At 44.2% G+C, this 24,746-nt stretch overlaps 1 protein-coding gene and 1 long non-coding RNA gene across 5 annotated transcripts in view; one reads left to right on the top strand and one right to left on the bottom strand.

Annotated features, from left to right (window-relative positions):
• Window positions 1-24,746, top strand: part of LOC127569073 (protocadherin-1-like) — a 443,419-nt gene that overhangs the window by 106,470 nt on the left and 312,203 nt on the right. The gene's annotated exons all lie outside the window — the stretch shown is intronic.
• LOC127569094 (uncharacterized) lies at window positions 1,613-12,756 on the bottom strand. Its single transcript, XR_007956143.1, has 3 exons — window positions 12,670-12,756; window positions 3,218-3,328; window positions 1,613-1,939 (listed from the first exon to the last, which is right to left on the bottom strand). It is a non-coding gene; the product is annotated as an uncharacterized LOC127569094 (long non-coding RNA).

Below are 24,746 nucleotides of genomic sequence, written 5' to 3'. Positions count from 1 at the left end.
ATCCAGGAGTGGATCTGTTTCACCTCCTCTTTTAGAAATGCCATTTTTGGAAGGAATTAGGATGTATTGTGTCTTGATTTGCCAGAGCTAGTTTTTCAATTGAACGAATTCTATGAATATTTCTATGCACTGTCATTTTTAATCCCAGAGGAAGTTGAAAATCTCTATTTAGCACCCGTGGGAGTGTGGTACCAGATCACTTCAACAGCTTGCTTGTCAGAGTTGGTCAGGGTCATGTGTGGGGCCTGGGGATAGGACAATGGAGAGCAGCAAGGGGCCAGAAGGAGCACCCAATAATAATGAAGCACAGATGTAAATAATATGTTTTGTTAATGTTCCCCTGATCAAACATAAAATGCTGAACACACATCAGAGCATGCTCACTAGGCTAGCAGGTCATAAAAAAAAGAAATATATGATGTAATGAGTTGTGTGAAAGCATGAGTAATCTGGCTCTGATGTCATCAGTGATATCATCAGTGGTCAAGGCACTGGTCACCGAATCAATCTCTTGGTAGTGATGTCTTGGGATTTTATCTCAACCACAAGGCCATATTAATTGAAACTGAACCATTCAAGTTGTCTCCAGTTTAGTTTTGGCAAACCAAATGTTAGTATTTGGTGACTCAAAAAATTCTGCAGATGCTGGAATCTAGAGCAACACTCAAAAAGTGCTGGAGGGACTCAGCAGGTCAGGCAGCATCCGTGGAGGGAAATAAACAGTCGACGTATCGGGCCGAGACCCTTCATCAGGACTGGAAAGGAAGAGGGCAGAAGCCAGAATAAGAAGGTGGGGGCAGGGGTGGGAGTACATGCAGGCAGGTGATAGGTGAGATCAGGTGATAAGAGTCCAGGTGAGAGGGGGAAGGTAGGTGGGGGGGGGAGGGGGAGAAGATGTAATAAGCTAAGAGGTGATAGGTAGAAGAGGCAGGTTGCTGAAGGAGAAGGAATCAGGTAGGAGAGGGCAGTGGACCATGGAATAAAGGATGGGGGAGGGGAGAGGAGATGGGCAGCTCCTCAAGGCAGGGGAAGGGAGCCACAGGAATAAGGGAGGACGGGGGGTGGGGGGTGGGTGGGTGGAAGTAAAAGAAGGGGAGGGGTTACTGGAAATTAGAGAAATCGATGTTGAGGCCATCAGGTTGGAGACTCCCAAGGCGGAATATGAGGTGTTGTTCCTCCCTGGTGTGGAGGACTTAATTGGGCAAGCAATTGCCATGGCAGCAGTATTCTCTATCACCTTAAGGAATACCCAAGCCTCTAAAATGTATTGACATCTTTCCCAATAGGTACCCTAAACATCTGAGGGAAAGATCTTCGAAGAGTTGCCGGCACTGAAAACTGTTGATGCTGACTGACAAAGCCTTTCACTCACTTGCTGGTTATATTGAAGTCGAGAGGATTTCCTTTCTCTAACTCCACCCCCTTTGACCCTCCATCTCATTTCATTTCATTAAGTTTTCTTTTGTTCTTTCAGGGTTACATAGGTGGAGCTCGTTGATAGAAGGACCTGTTGTTAGTGAAGATATATTGTACTTCTGAATGCAACAAATCTATTTCATTTATTTATTCATTGCCCATGCATTCCAACTGCATGGCTGACTATTATTGTCTATCCCTAATTACCCTACACCGATCCAATCTCATTTTTGTGGGCCTGAAGTCATTTACAAACCAGACTGGGTAAGGTTGATAGACTTTAGTGAAATGGATGGGTTTTGATCTCAAACCGGAAGTTGTATGGTCACGGTTGTTGATACCAGCTTTTTATTTTCATCTAGATTTATCTTATTAATTGGATTTCACTTCTCCAGTTAAGATTTGAGCTCCAGGCCTTCTAACCACTTCACCACCATGCCCAGAGAAACAAAGGACTGCAGATGCTGGAACTGAGATGAAGAAACAACAAGATGTTGGAGGAACTCAGCAGGCCAGGCAGCATCTGTGGAAAAAACGTAGATGGTCAACATTTTGGGTCAGGATCCTTCTTCAGGATCTTGTTGTTTCCTCCAGCATCTTCTTGTTTTTTTTCACACTACCATGCCCAACAAGGAAGCAGTGGTATAAATACAGACCAAAGAGAGCGGGACGCAAAGAAGTCCTCTCAGCCCCTCCAGCCTATTGCACCATTCAGTTGGATCACCAATATTCAGTTTCCTTGCCTTGTTTGGAAAACCCCTTAATGCCCTTTCTGAACTAAAACACCATCAAAATGTATTCAACTTTTCAACTGAGCCCCAAATTCAACTTGTACGATGGAGACAGTCCCATATTTTCAGTCGACTTTGTTTGAGTGTGAAATTGGCAGTGGGCACATCCATGGAATGAACACATTGCTCAAGTTCCCAGAGTCTTTATTTCCTTTTTCAAGTTCCTTTCTCTGCAGAATTTTAGAACCTTCATTTCTTTGAACCTTATATTTTCATTCAGTGCCCAACCCCAGCTCAATATAAGAGACGTACATCAGCCATTCAAAACAAATGTTCAGGTACAGCAAGGACACTGGTGTGTTAGGAAGAGGATCTGAATACAGCAGCAAGCATGTCTGGCTGCAGTTAGACAGGGCTTTGGTGCAGCCACATGGGGATTCAGGATCACTAAGGACCTGAGACACAAGAAATTGCAGATGCTGGAATCTGGAGCAATAACAAACTGTTGGAAGAAATCAGCAGGTCAAGCACCATCTGTGGAGGCAAAGGGATGGTTGACTTTTCAGGTCAAAACCTTACATCCGGACTGGATGCAGGGTCTCGACCTGAAACGTCTATAATCTCTTACCCACCACAGATGCTGCTTGATGGGATGAGTCCTTCCAGCAGCTTGTTTTAGCACCAAGGATCTCTTTGATTTGATGCTCCTGTTACTTGCCGCACTCAGTAGATCTTAGCCGGCCTGACTGAATGGTGGTTAGCTCAAAACATGTTCAGAGGTGGAATTAAGGATTTGCAAGGGATGATCAGGGTTATAAACATGGGATTTTGTATGAGAAATTATCGGAGTCACAAATGGTTCCAGCACAGAGAGAGGCTACGTGTCCTGTTCTCTTCATGGCAGAGTTATTGGATGAGATCTGCAGTGTGGAAATGCACAATTGAAGTGGCCAAGCACTGGCTCCAAAGCAGTGGATTTCAGGGAAGATTAGTCTATAGGATTCCAGTAGTTTGAAGTCTCAGTGGGGACATGGACTGTATTGCTTATAATTGGTTGCATAACCACTTACCTCAGGTGAGCAGAAAAAATTAGGGTTTCTAATATTGATGCAGAGTCCTTGTTGGAATGTTCATGTTGGGAAGGGCTGGAGTCACAGTTAACTGACCGCAGCAGTGAAATCCTGCTGGAAAAAATGACAATGCTGGTTTATTGGTGATGAAAGGAACAATAATAATTGCTTATCGAAATTCCTCCGATGGACATCCGTAAGCTCAATCGTTTCATAGCCTTAGTGTAAAACTTGTGTTTGACTTTCATTTTAAACTGCGCCATTCAACGACTGTTATTTTCCCAACTGTGCCACATGGATTTGACAATCAGTGAACTGAAGCATGATCTTTACTGATGCAAAATATTTCTTGACAAGCTAATTACGTGCTTTATCCAAAACCACCTGCAAGGTCTTACAAATAAAGGAGTTCTTATATATAAAAAGGTCTTATATATAAAAAAAGATTAGGCCAGTAATTCTGTACTCCATTTATATTCCTTTTTTTAAGCAGACCTTGAAATGAGATTTGTGTTCAATGAGGGTAAGAAAGGATGCAGGAACAGTTGGTGTTCTTTTATTCTGTTCACTGTGCTTGCATGTCCTCTCGGTTGATTTCCCGCCTTCGTTTGGCTGTTAACAAGAACTTATCCAAAACTCTCCAACCCACAAGCTAACTCATCCCAAGTCTCATTGACCTAACATCTCAGTGACTCACATTAACTCCCCTTCCAATGATGTCTTGATCTTAAAACTCTGTTCCTTGCTTTCATACCCCACTGTGGGCTCAACCCTTCCTATGTCCATAAACAAGAATTCTCCCAGATCTCTGCGTTCCTCTAGTTCTAGAACCTTACACATCTCAATCTTCATTGCTACATCACTGAGCGTTTTACCTTGTACTACCTCGACACATTGTGTAATGAATTGATCTATCTGGTAAGCAAGACAAGTTTTTCACTGTACCTCGATACATGTGACAATAATAAACCAATTCCAATTTCTTTCCTCCAAAACGTAAGAAAGGGGTGATCACTTTGATGAGATTATACTGAAGGCACGGTAGTATAGCAGATAGTGTAATGCTATTACAGCGCCAGCGGCGCAGGTTCAATTCCGGCCGCTGTCTTTAAGGGGTTTGTACATTCTCCCCGTGACTGCTTAGGTTTCCTCGACACTTGCGGGCTGCCCCCAGAATATTTTACACAAAAGATGCATTTTGCTGTGTGTTTCAATGTACATGTGACTAATAAAGAAATCTTATCTTTTCTTATAAAGGCCCCTGATAGTCAGCGGGAATTAGAGGAGCAAATATACAGGGAAATCAGAGATAGGTGTAGGAACAATAAGGTTGTAATAGTAAATGATTTTCACGTCCCTAATATTGACTGTGACTGCCTTGTTGCTGATGGATTCAATGGTGCAGAATTTGTTATATGTGTCCTGGAAAGTTTTCTCAAGCAATATGTACAGTTCATGGCCCTACTAAAGAAGGGGCTACACTCAACCTCCTCTTTGGAAATGAGGCTGAAGATGTGTCAGTGGGGGAGCACTTTGGGACCAGTAACCATAATTCTATCAGTTTCAACATAGTTATGGGAAAAGATAGGACTGATCCTCAAATTAAACTCCTGAATTGGGGGAAAACTAATTTTGATGGCACTGGACAGGAACTTGCAAAGGTTGATTGGGAGAGGCTGCTTACAGGTACAGGGATGTCTGACAAGCGAGAGGATTTGAAAAGTGAGATTGGAAGAGTTCAGGGCCAACATGTTCCTGTTAGAGAGAAGGGTGAGGCTAGCAAAATTAGAGAACCATGGCTGACAAGGGATATTGAGGGTCTGGTCAGGAAAAAGAAAGAGGCATCTGTCAGGTAGAGGCAGCTGAGATCAAATGAGTCCCTTGAGGAGTACAAGGGATGTAGGAGTACACTTAAGAAGGAAATTTGGAAGGCAAAAGGGGACATGAAATATCCCTAGCAGATAACACAAAGGAGAATCCTGAAAGATTCTATTAAGAGCAAAAGGTGAGCTCGGGAAAGAGTTGGACCCTTAAGGATCAGTGTGGTGAACTATGTGTGGAGCCACAGGACGTGGGCAAGGTCTGAAATGAATACTTCTCATTGTGGAAAAAGACATGGAAGCTAGTACGTTCAAGGGATGGAGCAGTGACATCCTGAAGCACATCAACATTACAAAGAAGGAGGTGTTGCATGACTAGATTATCCTAGGATGCTATGCGAAGCAAGGGAGGAGATTACTGGGGCCTTGGCAGAGTTATTTATAACAGAAGACTGGAAGATAGCTAAAGCTGTGTTTTTATTTCAGAAGGGCAGCAGGGATAAACTGAGGTGCAGCTCACATCGGTGGTGGGAAAGTCATTGGAAAGGATTCTGAGAGACAAGATTTATTTGCCTTGTCTCTCAGAGTCCCTTCCAATAACTTTGGAAAGGCATAGACTGATTAGGGATAGTCAGCATGGCTTTGTGCATGGGAAATCATGTCTCACAAATTTGATAGAGGTGAACCAAGAAGGTAGATAAGGGCAGGGTGGTGGACATCATCTACGTGGACCACGGCAATCCCTTCATCCCAGGGTCTGGTGAACCTTCTCTGAACTGTCTCCAAAGTAAATTCTTCTTGTTAAAGAAGGAAAGCAAAATTGTGTGCTGCTCTCCAGGTGTGGTCTCACCAGGACTTCCTACTTTTGTAGTCCATCCCTTTGCATTGTTCCCATGTTGCAAACGTTACAACAACGTGAAGTCACCATTCATAAAGAAAGAAATTCCTTTCGATCTTTGCTTTCCCATTGGTTCAACACGAAGTTGATTATCACCCAGGAATCTTGAGAAGTCCTACATTTGAACTGGACGTAACCAATATATCATACAGGACATTAATGGAGGCCTGGTTTGGTCTGGCAGAGTAGATTAGCCACCAGAATCAGAAATTGAAAAGATGTCTCTTAATTGGGCCACAGTCGAATGCTTGATTTCTCCAAGTGACTTACTTTTCACAGCTTAACCCAATTATCTGGTTCCCACCACACCAGTGACAGTCTACTGCTGGGCTGGAGCATTATCCATTTCCTGAAGTGTCTTTCGTTCTGACACTCTTAATTAAATCTGAACTTTTTCCAATTCTCCTTCTGCAGTTTTCTTGAAAATTGGATGGAAGATAACGACACATATGTACTGTGACAATGAGAGCAGGTCAAAGGCTAGGCGTAGGCGTACTCTGGTGTATGATTCACCTCCTGACACCTCAAGACCTTTCCACCATTTACAAGGCACACGTCAGGAATGTGACGGAATACTCTCCAGTTGCCTGGATGAGTGCAGCTCCTGCACGAGATTCTTCAGAGTTTGAAAGGAATATCCAAAATGCCAACACTAACCTGTGCATACATGTACTTGTGCATATGACAATAAACTTGACCTTGACTTTGACTTTGACACTGTTGGACAAAGCAGCCCACTTGATTGGCACTGCAGTTATTTGCCCAGGCTACTTTGACAGCATCCAAACATGGGACCTAATTCCAAATATTTCTAATTAAAATATTCTAAAACCATTTAAAATAAAACCAATAAAAGAAATACAAAAACATTGTAAATTAACAAAGGCTTTGAAAGGAATATCCAAAATGCCAACACTGACCTTAACCCCTTGCTGGTATTCTCTATCGAAATCAGTGGAAAACTCATGTGGTTAAAAACCCTTGAAGAGATTCCCAGTGTAAATGCCATGGAGTCCAGCATTGCAGTACAGGTTGCAAATTGCTGCCCAGTAAACTTGAGAATCTTGGAGTGATACATGGAAGCATGGAGATTCTGAACATGCAGCACTTTGGCTGAAGTGTGCTGGCAGTTTTGGTGAGACCAAATTAGGAAGTGTTGCTGAGACCACACCTGAAGAGCAGCACACAGTTTTGGTTGCCTTCTTTAATGAGAAGAATTTACTTTGGAGGCAGTTCAGAGAAGGTTCACCAGATCTTGGGATGAAGGGATTGCTGTGGTCCATGTAGATGATGTCCACCACCCTGCCCTTATCCATCTTCTTGGTTCACCTCCTCAAAAAACTCTATCAAATTTGTGAGACATGTCTTCGTAGTGCATTGAGACACAGTTTATATCCAAAAGAGGTAATATTTATTTGCAAGAAAGTACATTAACTGTTTACTAAGACTTTGTGTCGCAGCAAACTGAATGCATGTGAAATACTGGTGGATACTCAGAGGACTCTGACAGGATCTCAGTGGACACAAACACACTGGAGCGTGGCGACTTGTTGCAAGCTGCTCTCTGCAGATCTACTCATTACTTCTATTTACCATAAACTTTCTTAGTCCACAGGCTCTGGCAAAGTCAGCATTTAATTCCTTTTTAATTCAAAACATTTATTTGGTCAGTTAGCACAAGCAGATTGAACATCACTAAGCCACGTATTTTGAGTTGCTCATTCGGAATTATTGGAAATTCACAATCTTACATGCACGGATTTGAAAATTAAAAGTTTACCAATTATTTCCACCAGGGTTGGAGGCACCCTTGAGGAGTGGCTTTTTCCTGACTTGCAATTTCCTAATTTCCCTCACACTGAATGGCTTGCTGGTCCATTTCAAAGGGCCGTTGATAGTTAACCACATTGATGTGGGTCTGGTGTCAGGTTGGGTAAGGATGACAGATTCTTTCTCTGAAGGGCATTAGAGTCAGAGTCAGAGAGTGATACAGCACAGAAACAGGTCCTTCAGCCCAATGTGTCCAGATCAACCAAGATGACTTCTTGAGCTATGGAGACACAAGAGACTGCAGCTGCTGTAATCTGCAGCAACAACAAATCTGCAGGGTTTCAAGCCAAAACATCGACAACTCCTTTTCTCCCATAGATGCTGCTTGACCCACTGAGTTCTTCCAACATATTGTTTGCTGCCTTCTTGAGCAAGTCTCATTTGCCTGCATTTGGCCCATATCCCTCTAAACCTTTTCCTATCCACGAACCTGTCCGACTGTCTTTTAAACATTGTAACTGTGTCTGCCTCTACCACTTCCTCTGGCAGCTCGTTCTATATACCCACCTCCCTCTGTGTAAAAGTCTTGCCCCTCAGGTTCCCTTTAAATCTTTCGCCTCGCACCTCTAGTTTTAGACTCTCCAACCCTGGGACAAAGACAGTGATGATCCACTTTTACGATGCCCCTCATGGTTTTATAAATCTCTCAGGTCACCTCTCAGCCTTCTTTGCTCAGTGCAAACAGAACCAGATGATCCAGTCACAACCCAAGCCCTCCAGTTCCAACAATATCCTTGCGAATCTTCTCTGCACCCTGTCCAGCTTCATCATTTCCTTCCTATAGAGTGGCGACTAAAACACTGGTGAATAAGAGAGAATGAGAAAGAGAGAGATAGAATTGCATCTTCAATGTTTCAAGAAAGATCACAACAGGAAACTGCTGCCCATCTTTTTATTCCAATCCTTTTTCTCCCTTCTTCATGGTATTGGCCCTTGTTAGTGACATCTTTATTCACCTATGCATCATAAGGGAGAGGATGAACAACTATGACCTGTATCACAATAAACATGTTGCTCCACAGGACAGTCGTACGGTTTTGGAGACCAAGTCTCTGCTTCCTGGAACCTTTATAATCCCAACAATTACCATCCGTGCCTCTCTGTTTTTCAGAATTCTTCAAACCAACATCTTTGATGAACTTTGGATCCTCTGCTTTGATCTATGATTAAGCACCTTGCTACATTAAAGGCACTTTATAAAGGAAAGTTGCTGTAGTAATTTAGGCAGCCTGGTTAATAAGGGAATACAGGACCCTCTCAAGGGAAAGAATATAAGAGCAAGGAAGTTATTCCTGGACAGTTTACAGTTCTGGTCCTGATGAAGGGTCTCGGCTTGAAACATCGACTGTCTATTTCCCTCCAATAGATACTGCCTGACCCGCTGAGTTATTTTGTGTGTGTTCCTTACAGTTCTGGCCATCACATTAGAGGTGATTGCACTGGAATTTGTACAGGGGAGATTTTCAAGAATGTTACCAGGGTTATAAATGTTGTGTTATGAGGAAAGATTGGATTGGCTGGGGTTATTTTGAATGAAAGGCAGAAGCCTTAAGATAAAATATTTATTTACTAGTCACATGTACATTGAAACACACAGTGAAATGAATCTTTTTGCGTTACTGAGAATGTGCTGGGTGCAGCCCACAAGTGTCACCACTCTTCCGGCGCCAACATAGCATGTCCACAGCTCCTAACCTGTACTTCTTTGGAATGTGGGAGGAAACCGGAACACCCGGACGAAACCCACGCAGACACGGGGAGAACGTACAAACTCCTTAGAGGCAGCGACAGAATTGAACCTGGGTCGCTGACACTGTAATAGCGTTACGCTAATCTCTACGCTATCGTGCCTTCACCACATTAAAGCAGTACTTGCATGTGCCCTTGAAGAACCAAGGCTGTAGACCTACTAATGGAAGGTGAGGTTGGGCTGAGTTGCGTTTGCAACCAGTATGAACATGATGGCCGAATGGCCTCTATTATTCTGTGAGCAAATAGCTGGTCCGAAGTAGCTTGATACAGCATCTTAAGAGTGCAGAGGGAGGTGGAGAGGGTTTGAAAGGCGTGTCCCTAAGTTTAATTGCTTCACAGTTGGCAGCCATGCCTTCAGCTCTCAAGCCTCTTAGCTTTGGAATTCGCTTCCGATGCCTCTCCCCTTCCATTTACAAAATCCTTCTCTTCCTGCCTATGGAAACTGCTTCAGACTTTGCTCTTTACCTGAGCCTATGGTCATCTTTGCACCATCTCTCTATTAATAATCAAATCTTGTTTATTGACTGTCCTGTGAAACGTCTAGCAAAGCCAGACATCTGAGTGCATGATCGCTAGTCAAGAGAAAGATTAGGAAGAGCATGAGGCCAGGGAACAGTGAGGAGATAGTTATGACCAATCCACAAAAGTACAGGCATGTGAATCTGAAGGGGAAGGTTAGACAGAGAAGCCCATTACTGACGAGGGTCAACAAACACATTTGTCCATGAAGATAAGGTAGCTGAGTGAGCTAATATCTTAGAGAGACAGAATCACAGAGAGAGAAAAGCACAGAAGGGTGATGCAGGTGATAAGGGCCAGCTGCTTCCTGAATAAGTCCAGGGTTCTGAGTTCATCAAAATTAATTGGGGCAGTAATAAATTTGTTTGCCTTCTGCATTTTTTTCCCTCCATAGAATGCATATGTTGCTAGCTAGGTCAATGCTTACTTCTAATCCATCTGTACCCTTGAACTGAAGGGCTTTCTCTGTTAATTCAGAGCTGACCCGTGAGTCTGGAATCACAAGTAGACCAGGCCTGCAAGCATGGCAGCATGGTCATTAGAAAACCACTTTCATGGCCACATCACTTTTTTAAAAAAAAATTCCTGAATTGTTTAACTGAATGAAATTGAGTTCCTTAGATGGCGTGGTCGGATCTGAACTCCTATCTCTGGATAATATCAGTGCTGTAGACTGTTAATCCAGGAAATGAATCAATATGCTACTGTACTCCACAATCCCTAAGGGACTTGACAGGAGCACAGTCAGATAAGATTTGATGCTGAGCGAGCCACATTAAGAGATATTAGCACTGACAATGAAAGCCTGGTAAAAATGGTAGGTTTTAAAGATTGCCTTAACTGATGAATGAAGGATTGAGGGAAACAATTTCAATGTACATCTGAAAGCATGATCGCTAATCGGGAGAAAGATGTAGAAAATGCATGAGGCCAGATGGTAGTGAGGAGATAGTTATGACAAAGCCACAAAGTACAGGCGTGTGGATCTGAAGAGGAGGGCCAGATGAAGGCTCTTATCACCAGCCAGAGTCAATAAACAAATTTGTCCATAGAGATAAGGCAGCTGAGCAAACTAATATCTTAGAGAGAGCAAATCACAGAGAGAGAGAGAGAGACACCAGAATAGTGATGCAGGTGACAAGGGCCAGCCGCTTCCAGTATAAAAATCAAAAGCAGTTTGAAACGACTTTTAGAGTTATTGTCTTCCAGTTGAGTGCCGAAACAGAGCATTAAATTGTGAACATTAATCTTGTTTGGCAGGAGTATAGCCAGCTAATTTCTGCAGCATTTGAGCTGAGATAGACATCATAGTCATCCAAGTTTGCACAGTAATCTCCACCACCTAATAGCATTTTACACACCATAGCCTTCCCTTCCACGCTTTGCCGTTGCTTGGTTGACGTGCAGGCTGCTCTTGCTGCGTTTCAACTTCTGTTGTTGCAGTGCTCTCATTACCTACTTCCCCTGGCCCACTACTGTAGCCTTTGCTTCTTGGTACAGGCATAAGAGGAGGTGAGGCAGGCCGAGTATCCAAGCCTTATGGGATGTTCCATTAGAAGGCAGAGTGGTTATCGTTCAGAATTACTGTCATGTTTGTTCATTGACTTGTACCACACATTCGAAGGAAGGGTGTGCTGGCCCTGGAGAGGGTCCAGAGGAGGTTCACAAGGGTAGTCCCGGGAATGAAAGGCATAATTTATGAGGAGCGTCTGACAGCGCTGGGCCTGTACTCGATGGAGTTCAGAAGGATAAGGGGGGATCTCACTGAAACCTACCAAATACTGAAAGGCCTGGATAGAGTGGACTGGGAGAGGATGTTTCCATTAGTGGGAGAGGCTAGGATCTGACAGCACAGAATAAAAGGACATCTCCTTAAAAGTGAGATGAGGAGGAATTTCTTCAGCCAGAGGGTGGTGAATCTGTGGAATTCGTTGCCATGGAGGGCTGTGGAGGCCAGCTCATTGGGTGTATTTATGGCAGAGGTTGATAGGTTCTTGACTGGTAAGGGAGTTAAGGTTTACGGGGAGAAGGTGGGAGGATGGGGTTGAGAAAAAGAATCAGCCATGATTGAATGGCAGAGCAGATTCAACAGGCTGAATGGCCTAATTCTGCCCCTATATCTTATGGTCTTATGATTCTCCAACTGTAGGAAATCCTAAACCTGTTTACTAATTTATGAATGTACTCTGACTTAACCAATTACCTGAGAAACATAAGGAATAGAAGCAAGAGTAGGCCATTTGGCCCTTCACACCTGTTCTGCCATTCAATAAGATCACACTTTTTTTTAACCACAGCACCATTTCCCTGTATTAACCACGTTCCTAGATTCCCTTAATATCCAAAAATCTATCAATCTCTGCCTTGATTATACTCAGCAATTGAACCTCCACAGCCCTCTTGGACTGAGTTTCAATTCCCCCTGTGAAGACAGTTCTCCTCAACTCTGTCCTAAATGGCAGACTTTATGGTGCGACCGTGACCCGTTGTTTCTGGATTACCCAAGTCGTCCCACATCTTCCCGGACAAGCCCCATAAAAACCCCTTAACTGCCACATTAGGTCATCCAGTCTCAATCTATCAGAGAAATTCCCTTCATTCCAGTCATTCCCTTCCCCCACCTGCACTGCTACCTGGATGAACTTGTTCTCTCTTTCCCAGTCCTGATGCAGGGTTTCGACCTGAAACGTCGACAATTCCTTTCCTCCCACAGATACTGCTTGGCCCACTGAGTTCCTCCAGCAGATTGTTTGCTGCTGTCATTAAAAAAATTATCTGGTCTCTATCTGGCCTGGGCTAGATGTGACTTCAGACTGAAATAACTACAGTTCAAAGTCAATTGGGCAATGAATTCCCACCTTGCCTGGTTATAAATTAAAAAGTAAATTCTGAAACTCTGGTCTAACAGCCATACTAAAAACCTGTGCAATGCATATCAACAGGAACTTTCATTTTCCAAAGTCTACCTTACTTGATAAAAAACATTTTGAAAAGTTAACATTTCTGAAATGTTTATATTACCTTCTTTCCTTAGAAGTGTTAAAAGCAGGCAAGTGCAGTTAGACTGCGAAGAGCAGAATGTTGATAAGGGTTTACAGTCAGTGAAGCATTTTAACTTTGTTGGCAGTATTTGAACAACTAATGTTGATTGAATATTAATCTGCAGTTCATGGTAATCCTGTTGAATGAAAAGTTTATTTTCAGTCAGCAATGGCTATTTCTTATGTGCTTAGTCGCGGAGCTTTGAATGAAAGAAATATAAAAAATTAAGCTCTGCAAACAATTAACCTCTTGCAATAGTGGGAACTTTCAACACTGAAATTTTAACAATGTTTCCCTCTCGGTAGTTGCTGCCTGACCTGCTGAGTGTTTCCAAAATATTCTGTTTTTTCAGATGTCCAGCAAACTGTATATTTTTGCTTAATTACAATCAAGCTTTTTTTATTGAGCGTACCAGCAGCTAACCTCAATAGAATTCTTCAGTTAAAGACATTTTTACCTTTAGCTGACCAGGAACTGTGTTGGCGAGATGTACGTGCTATCTCTGTTCTTTCAGCATAGACATGTGGGAGAGCGTGCTCAGGGAACATTTAGCAAAGAAGCCTAGCATTGATATACTGCCTTCCTTGATGTCCTGTACCAAAGTACTTTGTAATCAATGAAGCAGTTTTGACATATGGTGACTGTTGATGTGTTGGAAATGCTATCATAGAAGGAGGCAATCAAACTGTTGAGTCTATGCTGACTCCCAGAGCAATCTCATCTGTCCCATTCCACCCTCTTTCCCCCCCTGTAATCTATCCTCTCTTACATACCCATCGACTAGGGACTTGGTTAGTTAGGTATACAGACACAAGAGAGACTGCAGATGCTGGAAATCTGGAGCAACACAACTGACATGTCTATCCCCTACTGCCACGTTGAGGCCAGATGCATGTTGGAGGAACAACACCTCATATTCCGTCTTGGTCATCTCCAACCTGACGGCATCTACATCGATTTCTCTAACTTCTGGTAACCCCTCCCCCTTTGTTTTCCCTCATTTCCTGTGGCCCTTTCAACCCTTCCCCCTCCTCCACCCTTACGACCCACTCACCTCCTTCTCTTTGTTCTGCTGCCCTCTCCTATTAGATTCCTCCTTCTTCAGCCCTTTGCCTCCTCCACCTATCACCTCCCAGCTTCTCACATCATTCTCCCCCCCCCCCCCCCCCCCACCTACCTACCTCCCCATCACCTGGACTCACCTATCATCTGCCTCCCCCTCCCCCTTCCCTTTTATTCTGCCTTCTGCCCTCTTCTGTTCCAGTCCTGATGAAGGGTCTCATTGACTGTTCGTTTCCCTCCATAGATGCTGCCCGATCTGCTGAGTTCCTCCAGCATAGACATGATGAGATGAGGGGCATATAACTATAAGTCCCCCTCAGTTCTCTTGCTACTCATGAACACCGGGATTATGGGATTGGAGGAAATTAATCCTTCGACACACCTTTGGGGTGTGGGAGGAAACCCATGCAGTCACAGGGAGAACGTGCAAACTCCACACAGGCAACATTTGAGGGCCAGGGTTGGAATCCGAGTCACTGGAACTGTGTGGCAGTAACACTAAGTGCTGCCCCACCAGATCACTCTATCAGTCTGCATGCAGCACTTTGTTAAAACACAACTGTTTCTATATGCACAGCAAGCTCCCACAAACAACAGAGTGATAAATGTCTGGAATTCTCTATCTTGGAAGGTTGTGGAGGCTAGAGCATTGGAGGTACTCAAAGAGGAGCTGGGTATTTTGTTTTGGAAGACTGGGGAATGTAAGACTATGAAGAACTTACACAGAAGAAGAGTTGAGGTCTGGGGCAGATGCTATTAAACTGGAAAGAGTGCAGAAAGGATTTACAAGGCTGTAGGCAGGACAGGAGAGACAGAATTATAGGCAGAGGTTGGACAGGTAGGACTTTTTTTCCTTGGAAAGTAGGAAACTGAAAGGTGATCTTATAGAGGTGTATAAAATCATGAGAGACATAGATAGGGTAAATGCGCACTGTCTTTTTCCCAGGGTTGGGGTATCAAGAACTCGAGGGCATAGTTTTAAGGTTAGAGGGAAAAGGCTTAATAGAAACTTTGAGGGGCAACCTTTTCACACAGAGGGTGGTATGTATGTGGAATGAGCTGCCAGGGGAAGTGGTTGAGGCAGGTACATTAACAGCATTTAAAATACAGTTGGACAGGTACATGGATAGGAAAGGTTTAGAAGGTTACGGGCCAAATGCAGGAAAGTGAGACTAGCTTGGATGGGCATCTTGGTTGGCATGGCCGACTTGGGCCAAAGGGCCTGTTTCCGTGCTGTGTGACTCGATGACTCTATGGCAATGATCATATTGAATGGTGGGACAGACTTGAGGGACCAGCTGGTCTACTACTATACCTGTGTGTTCTTCTTGCTTTATGATGATAAGACAAGATTTCTTTATTAGTCACATGTATATCAAAACACACAGTGAAATGCATCTTTTGTGTAAAGTGTTCTGGGGGCAGCCCGCAAGTGTCGCCATGCTTCCGGCACCAACATAGCATGCCCACAACTTCCTAACCCGTACATCTTTGGAATGTGGGAGGAAACCAGAGCACCCAGAGGAAACCCACGCAGACACAGGGAGAACATGCAATCTCCTTACAGACAGTGGCCGGAATTGAACCCGGGTCACTGGCACTGTAATAGCGTAAGATCACAAATTAATCTGTTTTGTGGTGTTGGTTGAGAGGAAAATACTGACCAGGAGACCCGGCATAACTCCTCTCATCTTCACTGAAAATCACTGCATCTTTTGGGCCTGTTGTCTATGTTTCGTTTGGAAGGTAGTATCTCCAGCAGTGCAGCACAGACTTTGTACTGGAGTTTCAGCCGAGCTATGTGTGGTCCATGTCCCCAGAGTAGTATTTCAACTCAGAACAATCTGAGCGTGGGATGAGATGAGCCAGGAAACCAGATTGGGCAACAAGGAGGGAGGCCAGGGTTTCCATTAGCTTTCACAGGAGGAATTATCCCATTTTTAACCTTTTTCATTTTTACTTGCCAGTCTAGTTTCAACATGTGCTCTATCACATGCCAGATGTAACAGTTAGAGTAAAAGAGGAACCTTTAAAGGGAAGAAATCCAGTCATTAAATCCTCTGAGCTTTAAATATACAAGAAAGTTACTGATCTCTGCTTCCCCGCAAAAATTAACACACCCACAGTGTTTGTCTGTGCTGTGAAGAAGAATATAATAATGTCCTTAAAGGGCCAGGTGTTTGAATTATCAGTGCAGAAAACAAAACTGCTGGAGGAACTCAGGGGGTCAGGCAGGATCTGTGGAGGGAAATGGGCAGTCGATGTTTCGGGTTGAGACCCTTCACCTGGACTGAAAGAGTACAGGGGAGATGGCCGGTATAAAGAGGTGAGGGGAAGGGGTGGAGCAAGAGCTGGCAAGCAGTAGGTGGATTCAGCTGAGGTGGCGCTTCCAGCTCTTGTCCCTCTTTATACAGCCTACTCTTCCCTCCACCTTTCAGTCCAGATGAAGGCTCTCAACCCAAAATGTCAGTAGTCCATTTCCCTTTTCAGATGCTGCCTGACCCTCTGAGTTCCTTCGGCAGGTTGTTTGTTGCCCCAGATTCAGGTACCTGCAGTCTCTTGTATCTCTTTCTTTGAATCCTTGCGGAATGGGCAGAAACATAAGAAGCTGCAGAGAGTAGTGGACTCTGCCCAATACATCACATCCCTCCCCACCATCGGTAATATCTACAGGAGACGCTGCCTCAAGAAGGCAACATCCATCATCAAAGATCCCCACCATCCGGGCCATGCCATCTCCTCATGGCTACCATCGGGCAGGAGGTACAGAAGCCTGAAGTCCCACGCCACCAGGTTCAAGAACAGCTACTTCCCTTCAACCATTCAGTTCTTGAACCAAACAGCAAAACCCTAATCACTACAGGTTAGCAACACTATGACCTCTTTGCACTAAAATTGACTTTTTTTTGTTTGAATTGTGTTTCCTTGTAAAAATTGTGTATAATTGATGTTTAATTTATGTTTTTTTTGTGAGTGTTGCTTATCGGATGCTATGTGCCTGTGATGCTACTGCAAGTAAGTTTTTCATTGCACCTGTGCATACGTGTACTTGTGCATATGACAATAAACTCGACTTTGACTTTGATTGTGGGTATTTTTCAATCCAACTGTTACCTTCTGCACTGTGGTTTTGGAGCAACAGTTGTTTGGAGAAATGTTGGGGATACCTGGAGTCTGTCAGGCAGGAAGGATTGTTGTTGGAGGGATATCCCAGCCAAACCCTGTCTTGTTCTTACCTGATACACCTGCTCGCATGCACACACTACTTGAAAGAAAATATTTACAATAAAAGGGGTTTCGAACAACAGAGCAGGATTAACCTGTTTGCTTTTCGAAAGAACCAGTACAAGTTTGATGGGCCAATTAGACACCTCCTGTGGTGTGTTATTCTGTGAAGCAGAAAGTAACAGATGATAGGGAAAAGAAGTAGGAAAGTAAAGACACGATAATGTACCTGACTGGACTGGTTATACCTCAGCTCCCAATGAGGTGTTACTTACATAGGGAACTGATTGTACTACATTGTAAGTACTGCATTGTAAGTTTCTGGCAAAATTTTAGTAAGCTTTGGTTAAAGAATCGTGGAACTGTTAAAGCACAGAGGGAGGCCATTCAGTCCAGCTTTTCCACTCTTTCCTGCAAGTTATTTTCCCTCAGGTGTCTTTGTTCCCTTTTGAAAGCCTTTACTGATGGTTTCCGTCAGCCCTACAGGCAGAGAGTTCCAGATCATCACCAGACTCTGCAACATCTTCCTCACATCCTCTTTGTAATTTTTGTCCAAGCTTTTAAATCTGTGTCCCGAGCCCATAACTACTGATTGCTATCTGTTACTGATGGAATCAAGGATGCTACCATCTCTGCTGTCCTGCTGTTTAACTATGTATGAATGCATGCTTACACACATGTGAATAGGATATATTTGCAGTTATGTACCTATGCACTCATGCACAGCTACACATCTGTGTGAGTGAGGGTGTGTGTTGTGAGTGTTTGAGTGTAACGTTTGTGTGTGTGTGTGTGTTTGTGTATGTGTATTTGTGTGTGGTGTGGGTTTGTGTATGTGTATTTGTGTGTGTGGGTGGATTTTGTGTGTGTGTGTGTGTGTGTGTGTGTGTGTGTGTGTGTGTGTGTGTGTGTGTGTGTGTGAGAGAGAGAGAGAGAGAGAGAGAGAGAGAGAGAGAGAGAGAGAGAGTGTTGCACTCCTCAGAACTGGACTGGACCCAAACCATCCTCAGCCCTGAGGGACTGCCTAAGAAGGGCAGCCTAGTGGGACAGCGGGTGGTGCTGCTGTCTCTCAGCTCCAGTGACCGATGATCAATCCCAACCTTCGGTGCTGTCTGTGTGGAGTACACATGTTCTCCCCATGCTGAGCATTGCAGATTCCTCCCGCATCCCAAACGCCTGCTGGTTGGCCGGTTCATTGGCCGTTATAAGTTACATCTAATGTGTCAGTTGGTCGGTGGGTGGGAGGAGAATGAGGGTGGAGTTGATAAGCATGTGAGAGAGAGCAGGTTGCATAGCAATGGGTGGGAGAATAAGATTGCTCTGACAGCTGGCATAGGCTCAATGGGCCGAATGGCCTCCCCCAATGCCACAAGGAAAATATGAATGATCAGGGGATGACCAAACAGGATTTGGCTGAGAAATCAGTCTGTGAACAGCCTGTGTCACCATTAATAAATGCCAAGGCTCTTGGGTGATCAGTGACTACCTGTCCAAAATAGCAGACAGCTACTGTTCATCGTAGAATCAGTACTCCAGGACAGCTTTTGTCCAGGACACACCTCTCTGTCCCAAGAGCATCATGGTGATTGCCTGCTTCAATAAGCATGTTCTGTCAAAGACATCAGATCCCATCCTACAAGATTAAGTGATGTTTTTATAGTTACGAGCAATTCTGAATCTCATGGTTAATGATCCCCCTCTTGACTACATTTTAATTAGATTCCGAATTGCAGAGTGGAATGGCTTTTGTTTCAGAACAATAGGTCAGTCTTTTGCTGCTTCTGAATGCGGTCCGTGTGTGTCACAGGAGATCCTTTCCAGCAGATCTCTCATGTTATTTAACTGGAAACGTGGTCCTAAAGGATCTGGCCTTTTTTTGTAATCCATGGGTTGGGTTTCTCATGCTTAATTATTTCCCTTGTCTCTATAATTGGTTTTGCTCGGCATCAGAAATCATTGCTGAGAGGAACGAGGGGAATTAATTGGGTTGTACTTGGAAAGGCGTCCATTTGTCCCAGAGAGTTCCAAGAGATTTGGTGATGAAATTACAATCTTAACCCTTAAAATACTTCACTTCTGGGCAATTGCTCTGTCCAGGACCACAAGAAACTGCGGAGAGTTGTGGACACAGCCCAGCGCGTCACGGAAACCAACCTCCCCTCCATGGACTCTGTCTTTACCTCTCACTGCCTTGGTGAAGCAGCCAGCATAATCAAAGACCACACCCACCCAGGTCATTCTCTCTTCTCTCCTCTCCCATCAGGCAGAGGATACAGGAGCCTGAGGGCACGTACCACCAGGCTCAAGGACAGCTTCTATCCCACTGTGATAAGAATATTGAACGGTTCCCTTATACGATGAGATGGACTCTGACCTCACGATCTACCTTGTTGTGACCTTGCACGTTATTGCACTACATTTTCTCTGTAGCTGTGACACTTTGTACTGTTATTGTTTTTACCTGTACTACCTCAATGCACTCTGTACTAACTCAATGTAACTGCACTGTGTAATGAATTAACCTGTATGATCGGTATGCAAGACAAGTTTTTCACTGTACCTCAGTACAAGTGATAATAATAAACCAATACCAATACTTCTCTCTCTCCCAGTCCCAGGATCACAGAGGTGAGGATTTTTCATAATTCTCTTCAATATTTTGATTGAGAACTGCTAATCAGTGCAATCAATGAATAGTGGGGAAGATCTTCCACTGATCTATGTTGGAGGCAGTTTCCATTATGACCTTCAAGAGGGAGTTGGGTAAATCCACATCACATTGGGTTATCCAAAGTCTCTTGATCAATGACAGGAACTGTCTTTCAGTCCAGCAACATCTTAATTTTAAATTTTTTTAAAATATCAGACCCAATGTCTGAAACCTCCTTCAGATATACAAACATTTCTGGCCTTTCAGACACCCACATCAGTATTGACAGCATATTGCGAAGGGAAAGTAGAAAGGTAATGGAGAAGGGGCCCAGGGGTGGAGGAGGTAAATTACCCAGGTAGAGAGCTGGCATAGATAGAAGGGGCTGGAATAGTCTCCTTCTGTGCTGTAACCATCCCATGACTGGATGACACTATGACCTCCCGTGTCATTGGTCACCTGCCCTTTGAAACAGTATGAGCTCGGAGACACAAGAGACTGCGGATGCTGGAATCTGGAGCAACACACATAAAATGCTGGAGGAACTCATCAGATCAGGCAGCATCCATGGAGAGAAACGGACAGTCGACGTTTCGGATTGTGACCCTTCAGCTGGACTGAAAGATGGGGGAGGGTAGCCTCTATAAAAAGGTGGACGGAAGGGGTGGAGCAAGAGCTGGCAGGTGATAGGTAGATGCAGGTGAGTTGGGGGGGGGGATAGGCAGATAAGGGAGGGGGGAGAGTGGGAATAGCGCCAGAAGCTGGGAGGCGACGGGTAGAAGTGACAAAGGGCCGAAGATGATGGAATCTGATAGGAGAGGAAGGTGGAGCGTGGAACAGAGGGAGGGAGGTGGGGGAGGGGAACCGGTGGGAGGGAGGAGTGTGGGTGGTGGGCAGATGGAGATGGGGGGGGGAGGGGAAGGAGATATGGTATTGGGGGCCAGGTGGATCAGGAAGAGAGAGAAAAGAAAAAGAGGACAGAGGGGGAGCGGTTACTGGAATTCAATGTTCATGCCGCCACGTTGCAGACTACCCAGGCGGAATGTGAGGTGTTATTCCTCTAATTTGTGTTATGCATCCAAGTATGAGCTTGGGGTAGTCTTCCAACTAGTTTCCACCTTATTGGTATTGGTATTGGTTTATTATTGTCACTTGTACCGAGGTACAGTGAAAAACTTGTCTTGCAAACCGATCGTACAGGTCAATTCATTACACAGTGTAGTTACGTTGAGTTAGTACAGAGTGCATTGATGTAGTACAGGTAAAAACAATAACAGTACAGAGTAAAGTGTCACAGCTACAGAGAAAGTGCAGTGCAATAAGGTGCAAGGTCACAACAAGGTAGATAGTGAGGTCAGAGTCCATCTCATCGTATAAGGGAACCGTTCAATAGTCTTCTCACAGTGGGGTAGAAGCTGTCCTTAAGTTTGGTGGTACGTGCCCTGAGGCTCCTGTATCTTCTACCTCATGGAAGAGGAGAGAAGAGAGAATGACCCAGGTGGGTGTGGTCTTTGATTATGTTGGCTGCTTCACCAAGGCAGCGAGAGGTAAAGACAGAGTCCATGGAGGGGAGGAGGTTTCCGTGACGTGCTGGGCTGTGTCCACAACTCTCTGCAGTTTCTTGTGGTCCTGGGCAGACAATGAGGTCCAGGGTCTCATTCCTGGGGCAAGCAGTCAGTGGCACTCCCAGACTGGATTTGACAAACGGTCAGCTTGTCAAGTCATTTGCTACGCACTTAAAAATAATTAAATACATTCAAATGAACCAACTAAATCAAATAGAGTGATTCTCCTGACAGCCATTTCTTCCCGCTAACTCTTGTACTGAGCTGGTTTAACCTCCACACCCAGAGTTAGACAAAGGGCAGGGCTGTTCCCATTGTTAAATACGGGCTCATCCCATATTTACACTGACTCACTACTTCTTACATTTAAAGAGCAGAGAGGTGCGTATTTAAATAAAACATTTCACCAACTCCAGGCATTCCATTATGTTCTGCAGCCACCTGTAGATCTGTGGTCACTGTTGCCAAGTAGGGTAATGCAGCAGCCAATCTGTGGGCAATGAGCTTCCACTGCCGTGACAGCCATGGATACTACTTCTCGGGGATGGTTGCTGAGGGGTGAATTCCAATGAGGACACTTGATGTCCTCTTTTGAAACTATGCCACTTGATCACTTCTATGTGACAGAGGCGGTGAGTGAGATAGGCACCACCCATAGCTGGTGTTGTCATGGAGAACATGTAGTGGTATTGGTTTATTATTGTCACTTGTCCTGAGGTGCAGTGAAAAACTTGACTTTCATACCGTTCGTACGGGTCAATTCATTACACAGTGCAGTTACATTGAGTTAGTACAGAGTGCATTGAGGTAGTACAGGTAAAAACAATAACAGTACAGAGTAGGGTGTCACAACTACAGAGGAAGTGCAGTGCAGGTAGACAATAAGGTGCAAAGTCACAAGGTAGATCGTGAGGTCAGAGTCCATCTCATCGTATAAGGGAATCGTCCAGGAGAGGATGTCCAGGGTGGGTGGGGTTTTTGATTATGTTGGCTGCTTTACCGAGGCAGCAAGAAGTGTAGACAGAGGCCACTAGTAATAAAGCACAACCTGCAAATGAATGTATAACGTCCCAGGTGAATTATCAGTCAAAACTCTAATTTTTATGGGCAAGCTTTAGAGTCAGAGAGATACAGCACAGAAACAGGCCCTTTGGCCCTCTGAATCTGTGCTAACCATCAACCACCCATTAACTGCTAATCCTGCATTAATCCCATTTTTGATTCTCCCCACATTCCCATCAACTTCCCCCTTATTCTCCCACTCACCTACACACTTGGGGCAATTTCCAGTGGCCAATTAACTTACCAACCCGCACATCTTTGGAATGTGGGAGGAAATCAGAGCACCTGGAGGAATCCCCACACACTCACAGAAAGAATGGACAAACTCCACACAGACAGCACGAGGGGTCAGGATTGAACCCAGGTCTCTGGAGATGTGACTCTACTAGTTTTAATTCCAGAATATAGACTCTGGAGGAGACAAGGCTTTATTTATTGGCTCTCTGTGTTTCAAGGAACTTACTAAATTACTTAATGATACTCAAAGCCTCTATACTCCACAAGTGGCAACGGAGCTGTGAGGGTGCGTGAGTGATTTTACTCACGTGTTGTAGTAGCAGTAGCAATGTAACCAAGATGTATGATACATAACCATGAAAAGCCTTTTAATTAGTGAGATCGATTATATTGATCAGTGCTTTTTTTGGGAGTGGGATAAATCACCATTTAATGGAGTAACTAGAATGTGCAACAGAGTGTGGTATGGTGAAGTGCTAGAAGTGCTGGAGTGCAGGTCTCAAGCTATTTGACTCTAGGATTCTTCACATTCATGGTCTTCATTTACATTATGCCCTGTTCATTATATTTTCGTGAATGGTGGCTGGTTTATTGTGACAACTTGTAGCATTATTTCCCTTAAAAACAGAGGAAGGTGACACTTATGTGTAAATACAAATCACTCAGTCTCCCGGGCTTTGGTGAGCGAAGAGTTAACATCACCTGACACTGTTCTGGCCTCCAGTGCAATTGGAATAGATTGTTCTTCTTGATTTACTCCTCACATTTTCCAAACCATTTATCTGTATTTAGTTTAAAGGGTACTCTAGGTTTGCAAGCCACCTCACTGAACTGCCACTTAGTTGACTAAAGCAGGGTGGAGTCTCCATTTTGAAGCAGAGTAGTGAGCCTCCATTTTGAAACTCAGTTTCGAAAGGCTGGCTGGCTCCCAAGATTTGAATTTATAATTTGTGTTTGTACGTTAGTGCAGTGTGGTGAATTCTTTGGCTGAGATATAAGATTGAAGCCTTGCCCAAAGCCAATGTCGCTCACTCAACCAAACCACCTTGAATGGCTGCCTCAGCTCTGTGTGAGATCCTGGAAGATTTGCCATAAGGAAATGCACATCAAAGGCAATTCCTTGTACCTCAAAACCTTTGAGGATATTTTAGATCAGGGGAATAAACATGGACATTTCCCAACCCTCAGTTGTCAACTGCCAATCATTTTGCAACTTTTTTCACAGAGTCATACAGCATTGAAACAGGCCCTTCGGCCCACCAAGTCTATGCTAACCATCAACCACCCATTTACACTAATGGTATTGGTATTGGTTTATTATTGTCACTTGTAGTGAGGTACAGTGAAAAACTTGTCTTGCATACCGATCGTACAGATCAATTCATTACACAGTGCAGTTACATTGAGTTAGTACAGAGTGCATTGATTTAGTATAGGTAACAACAATAACAGTACAGAGTAAAGTGTCACAGCTACAGAGAAAGTGCAGTGCAATAAGGGGCAAGGTCATAACAAAATAGATCGTGAGGTCAGAGTCCATCTCATCGTATAAGGGAACCGTTCAATAGTCTTATCACAGTGGGGTAGAAGCTGTCCTTTAGTCTGGTGGTACGTGCCCTCAGGCTCCTGTATGTTCTACCTGATGGAAGAGGAGAGAAGAGAGAATGACCTGGGTGGGTGGGGTCTTTGATTATGTTGGCTGCTTTGCCAAGGCAGCGAGATGTAAAGACAGAGTCCAATCCACCCTAACCCATTTTATTCTCCCAATGTTTCCATCAACTACCCCTCACTTACACACCAGGGGCAGTTTACAGTGATAACTTAACCCACCAATCTGCACGCCTTTGGGATGTGGGAGGAAACTGGA

The sequence above is a fragment of the Pristis pectinata genome, chromosome 4, assembly GCF_009764475.1.
Source record: "Pristis pectinata isolate sPriPec2 chromosome 4, sPriPec2.1.pri, whole genome shotgun sequence".
NCBI lineage: Eukaryota > Metazoa > Chordata > Chondrichthyes > Rhinopristiformes > Pristidae > Pristis > Pristis pectinata.
The sequence above is the reverse complement of the archived record's forward strand: the minus strand, read 5'-3'. Positions and strand labels throughout refer to the sequence as shown.